The 18881-nt window shown below is 37.5% G+C and overlaps 1 protein-coding gene across 1 annotated transcript in view; it reads left to right on the top strand.

Annotated features, from left to right (window-relative positions):
• Positions 1–18881, top strand: part of fars2 (phenylalanyl-tRNA synthetase 2, mitochondrial) — a 126525-nt gene that overhangs the window by 47267 nt on the left and 60377 nt on the right. The window lies entirely within an intron of this gene.

Raw genomic sequence — 18881 nt, 5'->3', positions numbered from 1 at the left:
AAACATGAGCTTGATATGGAAGCTCATTTCCCCCCCCAAAAAATTAGTGTATCAAAATAATGACACAAAATGACGAAACTACAGCTCAGTCATAATTAAATGACATAAAAAAAGTTAAAAATGTCATACTGGGACCTATACTGGGCGCAATGCGACCCATCGCTAGTTTCAGTCCGGCACCGTTCACATTTTCCCGTCCAGCGCCACGTCGTTTTATTCGCAAATGCGTTGCGTAAATTTTGCACCTATGGGAATGCTGGTCTAAAAAAGAGGTGTGTTCAGGTGCATTGCTAATTTACAAAGCTGGAAATAGACTGTGCCATAGACCAACTCAAACCTGGTCTAAAGTCTGGTGCAATGTTTTTTCTTTGTTATTTAAAGAACGTACACACTGTTTATTAAACACAGGGACACACAGCAGCACAGAAACATGCCAAATATAAGAAATTAAAGGATTGCAATGCATAATAATGTTTCGTAGGCTAATTAAATATTTGATCGACAATGTATGCAATATCACATTCATTATCCCAGATTAATCGCCTTCGATAATGAACGCGATATTGCGTAGCTTGTCAGTGATCTAATGCTCTGTTTATTAAATGCTGCTTCATTTGAAAGCAGGTGATGGCAATTTAGCGCTAATCACAGAACCAGATTTACTGACTAGATGCGCATGATCATATCGTTAGATATATCGCCCAGCCCTAATTTGGACACACCCTGAGTGCACCTGCGCTGTACGCTTTACACTTTGCGTTTAGATTGTTAAAATAGGGCCCACGAAGTCATGATTTTTTATTTATTTCAGAACAGCAAATTTATCTCATAATTATGGATCAGTATATCAGTCTTACCTTTTTATTTCATAATTTTGACTCTCATAATTGTGACTCCTGTAGAATTTTTTTATTCATGTAATATCACATTCATCTAATAATTATTATGACAAAAAGTCATAATTACAAAATATAAGTTATGATAAAAAGTTGTTGTTTTTTCAAAATTGCATTTTTAGCTCATAATTTGTATTTTTTATTCATAAATATGACTTGATCTCTTAATTTTTACTTTTTCATAATTTATTTTTATTTTACTTTTTCATCAACAATAACTTTTTGACATAATTATCTTATAATTTTTACTTATTATCTCATTTATATATATATAATAATATTATATATAATATATATAATATGGCCATATATATATATATATATATATATATATATATATATATATATATATATATATATATATATATGGCTTTTGTGAAAATGTATAAAATGTATAAAAAGCATGATTATTATGTGGCAAAAATGTTGTAGTTTATGTATTTATATCAATTTATTCCAGAACATTTTTTTGTTAGACTTATTTATAATGTATTTTTATTTTACTTTTTCATCAACAATAACTTTTTGACATAATTATCTTATAATTTTTACTTAGTATCTCATTTATATATATATATATAATTATGGCTTTTGTGAAAATGTATAAAAAGCATGATTATTATGTGGCAAAAATGTTGTAGTTTATGTATTTATATCAAATTATTCCAGAACATTTTTTTGTTAGACAGGTCCCAAACAAGTCAAGACAAGGAAAAACTTGTTTTTAGAATTTACAATAATAGACATTATTACTACATGGGTATTAAGAATTGAATATATATTTCTTTACATATATAACATACTATTCTATTAAATTCTAAAGTACATTTATAACATGCTGTTACCATGATTCAAAATTAATCATGAACATTACTAAGTCAGTTTTAAGTGTGATTGAATACTGCATATCATAGGAAGCACAAAACAAATTGATGCTCACACAGCCTGATAGACTGTTGCTGAACTACCAATAATCAGTGAAATATACTTATATTTAGCATTTCCCTTGACTCCATCCACCATCAGATGAGCTTGTCACAATGCAAAACAGCATAATGATTTTCAGCATCTGTAAGGAACAGCCACATAGTGAGTGTGAGATGCCTTGAAAAGGTTTTCAGGCCTCTTTGTGCCGTGAGAGCAGTGGTCACAGCTTTGAGCCAGAGAGAATGGCGTTCTGCCTCTGCCAGTAGATGGCTGTGTTGTGCAGTGCTGTGTGAGGCAACCAGCCCTCATAAAGCTGATGGGATAGTCCCACACGAGGGAGATCCACGCGCACCAGTAAAGGGGGAGGGGGAGGACATGCATGACTGCAGAGACATGGTTTTCCTCCCTTGGGATGAACCTGTACGACCAGTCATATCACTCCTCACTGCCACTTAATTCTTCAGTCTCATCTGCTCCATTCATCGATCCTGTCTGCGTTAAACAGCACAACGTCCCCCGCCATCTGCACCGCCGACATGTGGAACATGTAACGGCCAATTAACAACAATGCCACTCAGTGGCGAGTGAATACTTTTTTTCTGGCTGCTTTGTTAACTTGATTTTACACTCACTCTACATGAAACGTTTAACTTAATCTTTTGCTTGATATTTACAATTAAGGTCCATCATTATTCTGAAAAGTGTCCATGCACTCTTAATGAAAATTATACATATTACTTTTATTATGTTTGCTCATATGCAGATATAAATTGATGTTCCGTTACAGTGAATATTCCGAATAAGGTGTTTACATGACCCAAAATTCTGATTAATGCAGGCATATGTCAAATGTTTTATTCAGATTTCTTGAATAATTTGGGATTATTGCAGTTGGATTTTGCATGCATAATCAGAATATGGCCAAATTCCAATTAACACTGAAATATTCTTATTTTTGTAAATGCAGTCGGTCTATTCAGTAGGCGGCCTGTCTCCGACAAATAATATTTTTCAGCATTTTATCTTTAGGTCCTCTTGTGTGTTCTATCATTTTAAATCCATCAATAATTAAAAGCTGAATGCAAGTCCTTAAGAGCCCCCGTCTTCTCTCTCACTTTATTTTTTATTCTCCATTCCACCCATCATCTCTCTCTCTTTGAAACCACTCGTGGTCAAGTGCATCTCTTCCGTTTTGCTGGAAGGCTACTGCTCCCCTGCATTGTTTTGGCAGCATGGAAAAATAGTGTTTCTTGTGAAGAGCTTTCTATTTATGGTCCTCACATCTTCGTTCAGTTTTATCTTCAGTGTGGATGCAAAGAGGTCAGTCTGTATGATTATAGACCAACTGAATGACCAAATTTAGTGCTTTACAGAGCATTGTAAACCACTTTTTATTAAAATCTGAGTCTAAAGTGATAATATAGAAATTGATTTCCAGTCTTGTATTTATTGTCACAGCAAGGGCACCTGTAATCCTGCTTTGATTTGCCTTTAGTAGAAAGTTTGTGTCTTTCGCAGTGTTGTTCCTGACAGGAGTACAGATTACTAAGTGTGCGTCTCTCTTCCTGTTCTGTTTGGTTGTACTCAATCACTGCTTTATCCCTGTGTACACCCACTCGAGTGGCAATGCATATTCACAACTGGGTAAACAAAGCCCTTGTCTCCAGACAGCTGTCAGCAGGCCTTGCTCCCCTCCTCAAGGCTTTGCTGCTCAGACGAATCTGCTCACGGGTGTCATTCTGGCAGCTTTTAGGCAAACCGTGCCTTCTTGTCAAGGTTACGGGGCTTGTTTAATCAAAGTTTTCATTGTAATGTAGAAGCGATTTTAATACATTTTGACAAACCCACACAATTTGTGTCAAAAAATGACTTATTAACTAAATATCTGTCAGTAACTGCTGCAGGTGTCTAAGTACTAAGTACTGTAGCCAAATATTAATGTCTAATTGTGTCAGATAGTAATACCAGGGAGTGTGATTTATTCCCTTGTGTTGAATGACCATGTACACATTTGTGGAAACATGGTAATATGGGAGAGTGTAAGTCTAACATTTAGGTACTATGTACATTTTAAGGTACTAAAATGCACCCTTTAGGGATAACTAATGTACCTTGAAATGGTACTGTACCAGTGACAGCTTTTGTCCCTTTATTTCTGAGAATACAGCATATTTAGTAAAAAGTAAAAATAAAAAAAACTTCATCCACTAGTAAACTGACCTTTATTGTAAGGGAGACGTTGAAATGTGCAGACAAAAAAAAGATGTTTCAGAGGCAGAATGAGTTTTTACGTTTTTCTTTGAAAGATTACAAACACACACATATTTTCTTCGGAATAAGATTGCGGTCCGATTGCGTTTGCACATCTCATTTACACTTGGCCATATAAATGCAATACTAATAATTCCCATGATATATGCAAATATTAGCATCCGCGATGACGCCAAAGCCAGCAGCAAAATTGTGTTCACTCTGTTGATCCCATATTGCAACTAATGTTAGAATTGTGCTTTCTTCATCCATGTCTAATTATCTATGATTGCTCCCTTATGTGTGGTTTGGGGGAAACATTTACAAATGTTACCCAAACAACTAGGTGCAATTATATGTGTTCTAGCTGCGTCTTCTGAAAGTGATTTGAGTGATCAAAATACTATTAAATGCATATTGAAAGACATTTACATTTGGTCGTTTTGTTATTCTATTGTTATCAGAACAGTAAAAATTCAACATAGTGACCAAGTGTAACTTTCTTCATTCTCCCCCTGGTGATGTTACAAAATGATGCAAGCAACCAGCAATGACATACAGCTTTGAGAGTTTCAACCTATCCACGTTATTCATAAATAATGTTAAAATCTATAATTTTTTTTTATGAATTATTTATTGGATTGTTGTCAGAACAGTAGAAATGCAGCAAAGTGACCAAGTGTAACTTTTCTCATTCTGTCTCTGATGATGATAAGAAATGACGTAAACATCCGGCAATGACATTCAGTTTCGGCAAAAAAGACAGAAGTTTTTTTTTCGGCAAAAAAGACAAAAGTGGAAGGGAAGCTTTTTTCCCCCTTAACTGCTGGTGTCTCAGAGTTTTTCCACAACTGCTGACAAACTAACCCTCCTCTGCATCGACTGTCGTCATGCATACGCAAACACAAACTCACTCTCACTACGTATCCTCTTTGACTTCTCTCGATGTCCTAGCCCTCTCCTTCCCTGCTTCCTCACCGGACTGCAGGGACTCTGTCAAATCCTCTCTGCCGTTTGCCTTCACTCCCCCCTCCATTCTCATTTTCACTCTTCCAACTCTCTGTTTCTGCCTTTCTTCACTGCGGCAGAGCAGTGTGGCTCCGTTGCTATGGCAACTTCTCATTCAGTCTTCTCACACCCCCCTTATTTCACACACCCGTCCACACTCACACATTCTCTCTTTTCTCTTCAGAGCGGTAGGACAATAAAAATCTGCCAGCAAGACAGCATTAAACGTGTGGCGGCCGGCAGGGGTATGGGGATGAGTGAGACAGGGAGGAGAAAAAACAGGAATGGGCCGTCCAGGGAAGTTGAAAGGTTATTTATTCGCCTCTGAGCGTGACCGCCATATGCTAAGCGTGGTGTAAGTGTGCCAAAGATGGTGTGTTTGGTTTAGGGGCAGAGCTTCGCTAATGAAAGGGGAGGAGGGGTAACAGTGCAGCACCGATTTGGCGGTAGATCCACTTAGTTATTCATTAGAGCGCGGCGTGTAATCCTCGGATGCATCAATTCTGCAGCAGGCCCAGGACAGAGCCCTGTGGGACCTCGCCGGGACTGTCCACAGCATATGGGCCCGGTGTTAATGACGGCACGTGTCAGCGGTGTGGTTGAGGTTTAGTCACGCCCCAGAGGGCGGGGGGCCCAGGGAATGTGATTAAAATCGTGTTTGGTGACAATTAACGGCCCTTCAAGTCACACACCCTGGGGCCTCTGGGACGGCAGGGGAGCGGGGGGTGGCTGGTAGGTGGGGAAAGTACCAGCTGAGCTCTCTTTCTGGTTCAGGTGGCGTTTTCAATCTTAGTCTTAATCCTTAATACCCCCGCCCTCCCGCACTGAATAAATCATGTGCCAGTTGTGACTGGCTCCGCTTAAAGCTCTTTCTTTCATACACACATGTGTCTTTGGCCTCATTACAGGGCTTCTGTCAGAATGCTTCGTTTTTGACGAGCTGGCAGTTTTTTAATCAGTCAGCCTTTCTTCAGTCAGAGTCGTCTTCTGTTTTGCCTCACCCTTTGTCTTTCTCTGTTGCAGTGTCTTTTAGTGCTTTATTGGCCTGATAAATAATGTACCTTTGTATTACAAAAGCAGTAGCAAGTTAGACAATGGGTATAATGTAGAACAGGGCAAAATAAATGGGTGAATCTCACAAAAAATGTTCAGGCCATATTTCACCCCTCAAAATCTGTCTGTCTGTCTGTCTAGCCTCTTTCACACTGCACGTCGGACCCGCAATATTTCCGGAACAATGCCGGGTCGCCTTCTGTGTGAAAGCAACCACATCCCGGGATCGATTATCGAATTGAACCGGGGTCAGAGACCTAGTAACATTGCGGGGTTCGACTCGGGACAAGCGATGTGTGAACAAAAGCCAGATCTAATTCCGTGTCGAAGTGATGACGTGCGTCTTTTACCGGCTGTTTTGAAGGAAGATCAACGTTCGCGATGAAAATATATGTGCAAACTGTAATGAAGCAGAGATCAGTTAGTTCCTCACTTTCCGTGCTGACGCTGAGATAGTTTGCTTGCTTCGGTGAAAGTATAACGTGCCTAGCGTTTTCGACTCATACATTACACATCACGCGCTGATGTCACGTGTCGTTACGGGATCTTCAAGGGTTGTGTGTGAAAGCATGCACATATACCGGGTCATCACTGGCAGTGTGAAAGTAAAAAATCTAGCAACCCGGGAACAATTACAGGAACACTTTACCTGTGTATTTGCCGGAATGGCACTGTGAAAGGGGCTTCTGTCTGTTGTTCTATCTATCGTTCTATATATCGTTCTATTGTTCTATCTGTCATTCTTTCATCTTGTCTGTCTGTCTGTCATTTCATCCATCCATCCATCTGTTGTTCTATATATCTATTGTTCTATCTATCATTCTATCTACAATTTTATCATTTTTAAATCATTTTATCTATATCTAATTATCTTTCCATCTATCCGTCTGTCTGTCAGTCCATCTGTCCGTCTGTTGTCTGTTTTTTCTCTTTCTATCAATTTATATATGTTCTATCATTCTATCGTTCTATCAATCTATCTCTCATTCTTTATCTATCTATCTATCTATCTGTCTGTCTGTCTGTCTGACTGACTGTCTGTCTGTCTGTCTGTCTGTCATTTCGTCCATCCATCCATCTGTTGTTCTATATATCTATAGTTCATCTATCATTCTATCTATAATTTTATCATTTTTAAATAATTCTATCTATATATATTTATCTATCCATCTATCCGTCTGTCTTTCAGTCCTTCCGTCTGTCGTCTGTTTTTCTCTCTTTCTATCAATGTATCTATTGTTCTATCATTCTGTCATTCTTTATCCCATCCATCCATCCATCCATCCATCCATCCATCCATCTATCTATCCATCCCGTTCTGTCTGCCGTTCTATCATTTTGTCTATCCTACAGTCATACCTACCCCTTTGTCTTCTCTTCCTTTTAAAAGGCAAACACACATACTCGGTCACAGTTGCCTCCTGCACGTCTGGTCTCTTGGGTTGGCACTGTTAGTACAAACATTTGTTTGTGCACTGTTCCGTTTCAGCCATCACCCCTGAGAGAGGGGGACTAATAGTTCTGGACGCTTTAGTGAATAGAGTCATCGAAAGGACAGAGAGGGAATGAAGAAGCAGAGGAAAATGAATGAATGAGATATGTTTCCCCTGATTGTGCAATGTATTTTTCTGGCCTGTTTACTGAAATGAAGGCTTTGCCATAGCGCCTAAAGCTTGCATTGTGTAATGAAGACTAAATTACATCCCATTTAGACAAGCACCCACAGCTGCTAGTGATATGTAGCATGTTCCATTTTAGCTGGGATAATCAAGTTTAACTCACTCGGACTGGCTGTGCGAATGTGTTATGTAATATGCATGTGGCTGTTTTGTATGCAACAGCTTGTGTTCACAGGAAACATCATTCAGTGGAAAAAGGGTGTTTTACATTTACCAAATAACATACTATTATCATTTTACTTTTAGAATGTCATAATTTTTGGCAAGTCAAATATTTATTTTGTTTTATCTTTAAATTGGCAAATACAGGTGTCCCTCCAATTTTCAGCTTGTCATGGTCTTTTGCAATCTAGACTCATCAGAAAAATGCCTAAACTCTAAAATAACATAACTATGCATTTAAGCAGACAGAATGATTTTAGAAGTCCTGCATAAATGGAGGTATGACATTTTGGACAGAAAATAATAAAATAAAATAAAAAATAGTTCAAAATAAGATCATGAAGATGATAGAAAATAGATTAGGTGAATTTGTATTTCATACTGACATAAATAGTTAAACTTTGTTCCGTGTTTTGTACAGTGATCATTGTCTCTTGAATTAATTTCATGCAACTTTAATGTTTTTGAAGATTAATTGTTTTGATTGCCTTTCATAATATAAATGAAAACAGTTGAAATCAGAAATCTTCTTTTGTATTTTTGGGTGTACTTTCCCTTTAAGCAATTGTTTTATGTAATCGGGACATAGATCTTTGTAATATGAAGGGTCAAAGCAAAATCGTAGCATTATTTCTAACATCTTTCGAGTGTCAAACCATGTATCGTGTCCCTGCACGGTTGCTATGAGTGTCTTCACATCTGAACTCTATGTACCGTGTTTGAGTGGGTGTGTGTAGGAGCTGCACATGTTAGTGTGGTGAATACACAGCTATGGCTCTGCCTGACTCAGCAATCAATGGGGCGATGCTGCCGGAATGACAAACAGCTGTGTTAATGACTGGCGCGATGCCCACCTGAGGCCGTCTTCAACCTCTGGACTGATCAGCTGCACTCTTGGGAAAAGAGAGAGCACCTTTCAGAAAGAAAGCAATTGTCAAAGATGCTTTCAAGGAAACTGGTTAGAGTATTGTCAGTAGGACGGGGTGGGAACATGGATGCTTGCTAGTACACTATTGATAAACTCCTTTGGAAGGCTCTGAAAGGTTGAAAAAAATGGTTGAAAGTGTGACTAAAATGCTGAATCAGTGGATTCACAGTGCATCGATACTCAAGGAAATGCATGGGGTTTTCCCTAAACTTAAATTCTGTTGTACAGTGCATTATTTTTCCATGGAGCTATGGCTGTTTTTTTTTTTTTTGGTTGTTTGTTTGTTTTTTTTTTAACTTGGATTTCCATAATAAAAAAAAAAAACAATTTGCTTTATTTTGCTCACCAGGGTGCTGTTTCATAAAAGCGGGGATTAAAGTCCAAAACCTTACTTGAAATAACCTAACAAATCAATCAGGACTAAAACAGTTTCATAAATGACAATTTGAGTTAACAATCTCACTAATTCGATCAAGGTTCAGTGAGTCTGGATAATTTGATGTGCACACTTATTCTTAAATGGATAGTTCAACCAAAAATGGAAATGTGATGTTTATCTGCTTACCCCCAGGGCATCAAATATGTAGGTGACTTGGTTTCTTCGTAGAACACAAACTGAGATTTTGAACTCAAACCGTTGCAGTCTGTCATAGGGATGTTGCGGTGACGGATTTTTTCCACCGGTTAATCGACGTCTAAAAAAAACCGGTAATCCCGGTGTCACCGGGCTGCGTGTCGGGGATTTCGGGTGGTCGAAAATGCGGTCGTGCAGACGTGCACACGTCTCAATTTACTTTCACTTTAATTAGCGGCAATTCAGTAGCATTTGTTTGAATTAATCATGGGTTAATTTATTTTATTTTTAATAAAAATACACAAAACAATAAGACACTCGCTTGTATTACACACATCTTTATTGCAAAATGAATAATAACTTAACACACCATGCAAAAACTAAACAAAAGCACTTATGAAACACCTTTAAAGTGCATTTATTAACAAAACGAACCACTGCACACATCGTGCAAGTATCAGACAAGAAATTTTATTAAAAAATTCACTATTCGTTAAAGTGCCTGCCTTTTTCAGCAAAAAAAAACAACAACAAAAAAAAAAACACAGCACAACCATCGAATATGAAACGAACGAACATCAAAAACTTAGGTAAATAAGGTAGTCTACCCGAATAATCACTGGACACTTAAGAGCAAAAAAAAACTAATATAAAAATTAAACTCACGTTAAGCTGTTAAAAAAAAGAGGATGCTTCATTTTTGTGGTGTGCTTGAAGATGTGCGTGTAAATTCGAAGTGTTACCTCCAGGTTGCTGCCACTTTCATCAGGCAAAGTTTACAGGTAGCCTCGTTAACATTTTCAGGTTCCCTGTTGGCATTTGGTTTGAATCCAAAATATTTCCAAATAGGTGCTTTTGCATTTCGCTTTGAAACCGGATCTTCCGCCATCCTTTGCCAGTTAGCTCACCTCACTCTCCTCAAATGATAAATTAAATCGGACACCTGCTGCTTTACTGCGGCGCTTGTTCTGCTTACGCTAAATTACGAAGACACGTAGTCACTAACTGAATTAAGTGCTTTATTGCTATAGGCTAAAACTTCAACACGATGGGGACGGAGCCGGTGGTCAAGTGCTATGTTAAACAACCTGTATCACCGGTAACACTGACTATTGCAACAAGCCTAGTTTGTCAGTCATACGATGAAAGTGAATGAGAATCACGGCTTTGAGAGTCATAAAACATACACAAACAAAACCAAATTAAACCCTGCGGCTCATGATGGTACATTGATGTGTAAAGACCTGAAACGACCTGTCTGTGCAAGAAATTGAAAAGTATTTATACTGCAAAGTGTCTGAACTGTCCTGAGCGTGTTGGTGTCTTCTTCTTCTTCTTGCTTTACAGTGGATCGTAGACTTATAAGTGCATTACTGCCACTTGTCTCTCAAGTGACCATTGACACTCTATCTACAATCTCAATTAGGAGCTTACAGTTGGTTGTAGTCTATATTTCCATGCATTTGATTATTTGTTTTGTTTTGCTTTGCTTTGCGTTCTTTCTATGTTTTGTCCATTACATTTTTAAGACAAGACAAGACAAGACAAATATTGTTCTTGTTCCCAATTTTTGGAGCATTCTACTGTAGCTTCCAGCTTTCTTGTGTTAGACTTAGTATGGAAAAAAAGAATCTTGCTGTTTACAGCTTCATTAATTGTGAATTCTCAATGCTTCTTGTCTTTCGGTTTTAATGTGTGCTCACTTAGAAAATGTTTTTATCTGTAGCATATTGCGTACATTGTTACTGGAACAAGCTCCCTGAAGCAACCCTGGGTTAAGTGCCTTGCTCTTGCCTTGTAGGGATCAAGCCAGCAAACTTCCGATTAGAGAAACCCCAAGGCTTTAGCTGCCATGCTGTAAGGCAACCACTGCTTTTTGCCTGTGGTTAGAAAAAAAAAAAAAACCTTGTTACTATTGTAGATGCTCTGCATCTTTATGCATATGCATGTAATAATTAACCACAGCATGTAATTGCATCATTTTGTTTTTCAGTTCACTGGACGCCACAGAAACCACAGGTTTTTTCATAGTGATGCCAAGCGGAAAGGTTTTTAGAAAAACCTCAGAGGTTTGGGACTGGGTTTGTTTAGTAAGCGTGTGTTCACGTGATCTTTTAACTTTGTGGACTAGAATACATCCTGAATACTCGATGAGTAATGACTAGAACATTTTTAGGTTTCGAGTCTCTGTCTGAGTGTGGTCTGATTTCTTGTTAAAGTGGTGTGTGCAATCAGTGCAACATCAGGATGAGCATGACACGCTTCAGACATCTTAGCATCTTCAAGTAAACCTTGTACAATGGTGAATACTATAGAGACAGTATCCACAGCATACCAAATGTCCCATTTAAAGCATTTTGTGTCCCCTCCAAACCCATGATTGCTGCTTTGCATTGACATTATTTTATTGTTTAATAAAGAATATGTAGGGACACTCGTTGAAAACAATGGGTAATGTATGAATTAGATGGATATGTATGACTGTAGCTAGGCATTCTGTAAGCATTGCGTTCCATTTTTGATTGTTTGCTCGATATCATTGTTTCACTCTCGCTCTGCTATATAATTATAACAGCCATCGATCCAGTTGTTTGGCTTTGCTGCTTATTCATGAGCCAGGACTTTGTGAATTTATGGAAGACTGAGCAAATCAGTCATTTCTGTCTCACTGCAATTTCTTCGATTACTAGAGCAATATGCAAGTTTGGTGTCATAGCAACAGTCCAAGTACAACTATATGCTTGGATTTTTCGCAGTTTCCACTATTGAACCCTTCGTTAATGAGAGTCGTTTAGACAAATTTGTTGCATCCCATTTTTAACACTTCAGGGACAAGTGCAGACTCGTTAGTTAGATGGGCTGAAATGTTAATTCCCTTCACATCTCCATCTAATATTTATGGGACCAGGTGGTGACTTTGCATATTTAGTGTTTACGACCTGTAATCTGAATTTATGGACCAAAAGATGCCTTTAACTTTATCATCAAATAGAATATTTATTTCTGTCCCATAAAATGAAATTTAATGTTGAACCTTGTTTGCTGCTGAATTTCATCTGCAGATTCATAGTCAGTGGTCATTATTATGGCCGGATCCATCCCTACCCACAATGCAATATGCCTGTTGTGCTTCATTTTAAACAACAAAGCAAAGTGAGGAAAGAATGAATGCATCACTTGGTAATTAAGAATGAATCGTAGTTGTTGGAAACAGATGCTAATGAAATGCAAAGCTGCCAAATCAAGTGGATTGAGAGCATAAAATGTATATTGCTCAAGCATAGAGATTTAATTAATATACATAATGATTGAATTTGATCAGCAGTCTTGTAATTGGGGTCTTTTATCAGCCTTGTGTCCGTTTCCAACATTTCAGACATAAAAATAAAAATAATTAGAAGAAAGCCCAAAGTTAATGTTAAAAAAACACTTATGTTGGATGTTCTGGAGTGTCATCTGTCACTTAAATATGTCTTAGATGTGTCATGTGACCATACATTGTGTTCAGTGCATGTTCCAGCTTTCTACCAGCAAGGCAAACTGATGTACTCAAATTTTCATTTAGATTCAGAACGTTATTGTATATATGAAAGTGTTTTATTTTATGCAGCTTGTCACATGTCTTTTGCAGGAATTTTCACCCAGTTCAGCAGAAAATGTCCTAGACTGTGACCTGGTTCACAGCTCAGCTTTGAGATTGGAAACTCTTTTTCTCTACTGATATATTTAGTATGTATACAGATTTCCTGAAGTTCAGTTAGTTTTTAAACGAAGCAGGTCTGTCAATTACTACGTAAAATTACCATATATAAGTGACGGCTTTTAGTTATTGTTGCTGGAGTAAAATCGTATTAAATGCTAAATATGATATTAAATCACATTAAAAGGTTAAAGGAATAGTTCACCCAAAAATTACAATAGTAGAGAATTTACTCACCCTCAGTGAGTCTGAGAATTTTCAGAGAAATGTAGCCATGCATCTTTTGCTCAGCAATGGATGCTCTGCAGTGAATGGGTGCCATCAGAATGAGAGTCCAAACAGCTGATAAAAAGTAATCCACATCTCTCCAGTCAATCAGTTAATGTCATGTGAAGACAAAAGCTGTGCATATTTAACAAACCCATCTAGAAAACGAATCCTCATTCCATAATATTGCTTTCTCCAGTGAAAGTCATCTCGTCTGAATCAAGAGAGAAATATGCACTGATCAAGTAATGTTTATGACCAAAAACGGTCCAAAAAACACGTTTTATGTTTGATGAGAGACAACAGGAGTTGGATTTTTCATTTAAGGAAGCGTTATTATGGATTAAATTAGGGGTGTAACGGTTCACAAAATTCACGGTTCGGTTCGATACGATACACTGATGTCACGGTTCGGTTCGGTTCGGTTTGATACGTTTTAGATACAGCAAAATGTAAAAACATCTCAACTTTTCAGAATGCCGCAAGCGCACCGCGGGTCATGTGACAAGAACCAACCAATCAGCTTCATCCTTTCCCGTAACAACGTTGAGAGCTCAGCCAAGATGAAGGAACAGCTGATCATAGTTGTATATGGATTGCAATTTTGAAATAAATTCAGTAGCAGAGCTACTGCAAGCGATTCTTAGAGCTGCAAATCCATTTATCCTTCGCTGAAATTTCCGCGTCTCATGGAGAGAGCACGTCATTGTTGCTTAGCAAAGACAGACGCCTCATGAGCGCTTCTGCCCGAGCGCTTTGGAAAGGAGGAGAAAGACGTGCTTAGCGTTTTCCATGCGTTTTTAGGCACGATATGTGAACGGCCCCTAAGGCGCTCGCTCACTCAGCACGCGCTGAAGGCTCGTTGCAAAATGTCTAATGCATTTAACAGACCAGAAATATAAGATCCTAAAATAACCAACAGGTCTGGTGTTTGGGTTGGATTCCCTGTAAGCTATAGTGTCTAAATGCTGCAGGGATAGTTTGCTGCGTGCATGTTTCTCCTTTTTTTCGTCTTTTCCCAGATAGTACTGACGCATATATCCCAGATATTCCCGCTGGTTTTTTTTTTTTTTTTTTTTTTTGTAATCCCGCTGGTGTACCCTGTCATGTTGCAGATGCGACATACCGTTGTTTTTTTATCCACCACTCTCTTGCCATCACCATTATAGCTTAAAGGGAATCCAAAGTGCACCCAAACACCAGACCTGTTGGTTATTGGAGGATCTTCTCATTTCTAGTCTGTTAAACGCATTGGCTATTTTGCAACGAGCCTTCAGCGCGTACTGAGTGAGCGAGCGCCTGCTGAGTAGCCTAACATAAACATATAAGATGGTGTTTTTTTCTTCTTCGGGAGTGTCAGGGGCGTTGCCTGTTACGTTGTTTGGGTTATTGGGCTACCTTGTTGAACGCATATCATTATATTTCTTTCTCTCTCTTTTTTTTTTTTTCAAATATAATTAATTACTCCAACGAACTTTTTTTTTTTTTCAAATATAATTAATTACTCCAACGAACCGTTCGGTATACATAATGCGTACCGCGTACCGAACCGAAAACGTCGTACCGAACGGTTCAATACGAATACGCGTATCGTTACACCCCTAGATTAAATGTATAGAGTCATGTTTTGGCCAGAAGTGACTGTTTTAATTTACAAGGCCTTAATGATGGACAAACACTCAGCTTTTGGCTTCATAAGACATTAACTAATGAACTGGAGTGGTGTGGATCACTTGTAATGTTTTTATCGTCTGTTTGGGCTCTCATTCTGACGGCACCCATTCACTGAAGAGCATCTATTGGTGAGCAAGTGATAGATTGAGACATTTCTCAAAACAATTCAGATGAAGATGCATCTTGGATGATGTGCGGGTGAATAAATGTTCAGAAGTTTCTCATTTTTAGATGAACTATCACTTTAAGAACCGCATTTCACTTACAATTGTTGAGATTTTAGCTCTCTTCAGTAAACGTACCAGTTCCAGAAAAATAATCAATGCAATATCATTTGAACTTGTGCCAAGCACTAAGCATCAATAACTCACTGATTCTGTCGTATAACATGCTGTATACTCAGTTCCTGTCGGTCTTATGCAATACATCACTGCTTTAACAGGATTTTTTTGTATTTTGTAGTTTAAAGTGAACAGTTTCTCAGGTCAAGAGAGACCGTGACCTTTTCTAACTTTGACTGGTTCTCTGCTGTTTTTCACCACTGAGTTTGAGCTGTGGAGCTCTAAGACAGGAAAGAGAATGAATATGTCACGGTGAGTGTTGGGCTTTGGTGTCCCCAGGCAGCTGCTGCAGTGGGACCAGAGAGCAATCATCCTCGCATAGCCAAGACACGCTAATTGAGATGTAATGCGTTTGTAAATGAACCGAGCTTGCTAATATATCTGTTTATCCATATGAGGTTTCGGTCGCGTCTCACAGAGGTGCAACTATTAATTAAATGTATTAAAACGAAAAGCCCTTCTCTATGACAGGTAGCACACTTTATAATACAACGGCATGTCATGTGAAGAACTAGCCGCGTGCATCGAAGCACTAACAATGCACACAACGCCAAAAACAACCTTTAATTTGGAGAGGATTAAATGCAAATGGCAACAGAGGAAGTTTTAGCAAAAGTGTAGCTCGACATGGCTTAGTTTTTATCCAGCGTTTAGAGGAGGTTAAGCCACATTGTCAACCTCTCATGAATAATTAGCTGTACTTGCTGCGCTGGTTTATAAAAGGAACTCGGTTGTCATCGTCCTCTAAGTAGGAGACAAAATGAGCATGGCACAACAAAAAAGACTCCAGAGGACGGCGGAATGAGATGGAGATAAATGAGGACGCTGTCCGCCAAGATTTTAGCACAGGTCAGTGTTTGAGTTCAGAGGATTTCAGAGCAGATTAAACACCGCTGGGCACCCAATGCTAATTGGGTAAGTTGGTCATTTTAGAGGTTAATGTTTTAGATTATTCCAAGGTTAGTCCACATTGAGAAGACCATGACATGCAGAAAACAACAACAAGCTAAGAAAAACTAACATTGAATTAGTTGTGTACAAATAGATTAAAAATATATATATATATATTACAAACAACAAATGTTGTAACAAAGTGCTGCAATCAAGAAAAAATACAATAGAACTTGCAAAAAACATCATAAGACATTATAAAACATGCAAATAAAACCCCTATACCTCCCAAAAACATCACAGGCTGTGGAGAAATGAATTTGTCTTCAAACTAGATTTAAATATGGCCCGTGTAATAAAACAAGAAAGAAAAGGAAGTGCTATTTTGTTCTTGTGTCTATAACATGTTATTATAACAATTCTTATTCCTACAAAAATCCAGCCAAATTTGGCATTCAGATCAGATGAAGAAAAAAAGATTTGAACTTTAAAGTTTTTAATAATAATAATAATAATAATAATAGATTTTTATTATTTATTAACATCATTTACATGGCATATATCCTGTATTAAAAACGTTAAACACCTTTAAAATTGTATTTTGTACACATTTTTTAATTACCATACAAAAGAAAATAAGAATTGTGCTAAACAAAACAAAAACAGGACTTTGTTCATTGTTTACCGTTTATAATAATAATTATTATTGTTGTTGTTATTTCTATTGTTATTGAATCAGATTAATAAAAAGCATTATAATTCTATTGAACTGTAAAGTATTTAATAATAACAATTTTAATTTATAAGTACAGCTGTTATTGTTATTATTATCATTATAATGCAATAGTAATATTTATGGTTGCTTGTTTTCTTTGCTTTCAAATGCTGAAGCATAGAGGCTTTTATTTTGGTGGAAATTCTTCAGGGAATTATCATGAACGCGTCAGATTACATATTTATTTAATTACCATGCAGTTACAAGTAAAAGTTTATTTTCCAACAGTTTTCCCCCTCAAATAGTGTTTAACTGTCCATGTATCGACACTAGGCCACCAAAGCACTTTATAATGAAGCCAGCCGCAGTAGTTAATAACCTATAGTGTTAATATATGATAATGCTTCAGTAAGGAGCTGCGTGAGCCAATATTGCCCCTGCAAAATCCATTTTAATTTCACTATGCAAATGTAATTTTGTGTTCATAACAGAATAAATGAGGCTCTCCGTCTCTGCGTGGACTACTGGTGTCTGTTTTCCTCTAATGGTAATTTAAGCGACATACCTGACCATTAGCTTTTGTGATCTGTTTTTCTTTCTATGACAGTGAAACGAATGTCTCTCAAAGTCTGAGCGCTTCACACGTACTGTGTTTGTATACTGCGACGCCTTATGCTCTCTGAGAAATGCTGAAACAATAGAGGGTATCAGCCAATTAGTGTTCGAGAGGACAAGACGGGTTTATTTTTAGAGCGTTTTAGTCCAACATCCCCAAATCGAGACTGGTTCATTAGCAGCGGAGAGAGTTCGTCTTTAAGTGCTCTCCTCCTCTGTTTGGTCTGTCTGACTCGGCCGCCGTAGATAAATAGTGAGGCTTGTTAGTCGTGTAAATGATTAAAAAGCATTTGCTCTGTGATTATTGAAGTGGAAAGAAGGATTAAAACAAACAGATGTGTGAGAAAGTAGAAATGCTCTGGAGAGGATTAGAAGACGGCCGGTCATCTATTTTCACACGGGAGTCTGTCAGCTCAGATCCACTTTCCTTTTTACAAACACAGATCACAGGAAAAATGTCAAAGGTATATTTTATACCAGGATTACATTTTGTAAAAAGATGTGACATTTTAGTCATCTGGATATTCAGTAAATATGATCTCAGTAAAAATAAGTCCTGAAATATAAAATGTTGGGGCAAACCACTTATAACTTAAAAAGCCCATGAAATGTTTTCACAAACACTTCTTTGCTGTGTTGACGTGTTCGTCCTGAAGCGGGAAGTTTGGTGGGACATGTGAAATGGCCCTCTTTTAATTCCCAGTAACCTTACAGTCATAGTCATGAACCATCATTTGCTATTAAATAATCATGGATTATTTGCCTTCTTTAAGAAGTTACTGAGCATAAAGCTAACAGACATGGTCTAAAAGCCACCAAATGTGTCTTTAACATTCACCAGAGCTATGAACTCTGATCTGTTTTTGGAGTCTGTTATGAAGAAGGGGATTTGTTTAAGGCACTACACATCTGATGACAAACCTCTGAAAGTGTTAACCAAACTTGTTCTGTAATTTTAATTTAATTTAATTTAATTTAATTTAATTTAATTTAATTTAATTTAATTTAATTTAATTTAATTTAATTTAATTTAATTTAAATTACCAAATAGATGTATGTAGTATTACACAAAAAAAGGGTTTAAACAAACCCATTTTTCTCCAGTCCAAAATGTTTTTATTTTATAATAACGATCGGCCGATCGTTATGTGCATCTCGTCAGTAAAGCCGGTTCTCTAATCAGCGATAAATACCATCAGAT

This window comes from Carassius auratus, chromosome 24 (assembly GCF_003368295.1).
Source record: "Carassius auratus strain Wakin chromosome 24, ASM336829v1, whole genome shotgun sequence".
Taxonomy (NCBI): domain Eukaryota; kingdom Metazoa; phylum Chordata; class Actinopteri; order Cypriniformes; family Cyprinidae; genus Carassius; species Carassius auratus.
The sequence above is the reverse complement of the archived record's forward strand: the minus strand, read 5'-3'. Positions and strand labels throughout refer to the sequence as shown.